Source organism: Gracilinanus agilis, chromosome 2 (assembly GCF_016433145.1).
Source record: "Gracilinanus agilis isolate LMUSP501 chromosome 2, AgileGrace, whole genome shotgun sequence".
Taxonomy (NCBI): Eukaryota; Metazoa; Chordata; class Mammalia; order Didelphimorphia; family Didelphidae; genus Gracilinanus; species Gracilinanus agilis.
In genome coordinates, this window is record NC_058131.1 from 460,268,377 (window position 1) to 460,270,303 (window position 1,927).

At 35.8% G+C, this 1,927-nt stretch overlaps 1 pseudogene; it reads left to right on the forward strand.

The window, feature by feature from the left end:
- The first annotated feature begins 1,322 nt into the window (after positions 1 to 1,322).
- LOC123233990 lies at positions 1,323 to 1,566 on the forward strand (annotated as a pseudogene).
- Positions 1,567 to 1,927: the final 361 nt, after the last annotated feature.

The window sequence follows — 1,927 nt, forward strand, 5'->3', positions numbered from 1 at the left end:
TGGTAAAGAACACTACCCACATTCAGAGTAAGGAGTGCAGGAGAGGAAACATATAAGAAAAACAACTGCTTGAACGCATGGGTCAGGGTGGACGTGATTCAGGATGTGGACTCGAAACTGCCACACCATTGCAACTACCAACAATTTGGAAATAGGTCTTGATCAAGAACACATGACAAAACCAGTGGAAATGTGCATCGGCCATGGGTGGGGGGAGTCCGGGGGGTGAAGGGGAAAGTGGGAGCATGAACATGTAACCATGTTAAAAATGAATATTAATAAATGTTTAAATTTAAAAAAAAACTGTGTTCGTATTCATTTTCTAGGTGTATGACCACAAAAAGATTACTTACCTTCTTTGAGCCTCAATTTCTTTATTTATAAATTATTTCTACTGTTTTTCTCATTGGATGTTGTGAGAACGGAATATTTAAAAACTTAAAACAGCATAATAGCCTTTATGAAATATTACTTTTACCTGCAGCACAATACTTAAAAGGTTATCTGCTCCCATTTTGCCTTTTGTCAAGATAAGACAGCTAAGTGATATGAGAAAGATAAGAATATGTTTCCCTATCTTTCCCCTTTGTTTCTCAATTAAATATGACTAAATTAGTGATTTTGAATAGCTTTTACCATTGATTTGCACCACGGATGATAGTGAATTGCTGTTAAATAATGAAAGTACTTAATATTTATGAACCAATAAAAATAGACTCCTAGATTACTGGTGTACAAACCAGCCACTACCTGAGGTAATCAGGAGCATGTGGGAAATCTCAGATCCAGGTCTGAAATGGAAGTGGCAAACTAATAACCAAGATTATAGGAATGCCACTGCAGAACACAGAAGAGTGGGAAGGGAATATTAGAAAGAAGAGAGAAAAATATTTTCTTACCATGCTGTTTTAAATTCCTCTTTAAACTCCAAGTTCTTAGATGCACAATTATGTTTCTTAATGCTTTTCCATCTCTGAAAAGCTGGGAGAGCTTATTAGGAGGATGCGTTGTAATGTGAGAGCCAGGTGAAATACTCCATTAGAGAGAGGAGAATCTGAAATTTTCTAAGAATTTGATTTATGTTTAATCAACCATGTGGCTACGTTGAATGTTGCTGGCCTGTGTCACTTATGAATGTAGAGTTTGGTGGGATGGATAGATGGAAGAATTAAAAAGCATTCATTAAGACCTTGCTGTATGCAAAGCACTAGGGATACTAATAGAAAAAAATAAGACAATCCCTATTCTCAAGAGCATACATTATACAATATGGGTAAAGAGGGAAATTAGAAGTCTACAGAAGATGCTCTCTTGGGTTCATGATGTGTTTGTTCCTCAATCACAAACTATTCCTCAACAGATTGTCTAGGAAGCTACTAATGGTGAATCTTAAGTGCAGAAGGTTACCTAATATCCATGGATGGCTACAGGAACATTCAGCTTGTGAATACAGAAAAGTACATAGATAGGACATTATGTGAACATCTTGGTGAAATGTTAATAAGGTGCAAAAATGTCCTTTGCATGAAAAGTGTCTAAGAGAAGGAAGAAGATGGGGAAAAGTGAGACAAAGTATCTTTTTTGGGATAGGGATGGGGATATTTTTATATCTTTCTAGAAATTATTTACATCAAGTATTTCAACTCTAAATAAAGTTTAAAAGTTCCTTGATCCTGAAGCAAAGCAGTAGTTGTGTTTCTTCTTGAATAGTATTTCTGCTGATAAAGCCATATCGATTTTTTTTTATGTTGAGCTATTTGAAAGTGGTAAGGACTTTGGTGGTAACTTTCTTCTCTAGATCTTCAATAATTGCAGCTGCTGAGTCAACAGGGGTTTCGGCACCTGAAAAAGCAGTTGTCAGATAGACAGAGAACAAGAAGTTTCCCAGTGTTGTGAAAGTCATATTTTTTCAATATTTTAACAATCC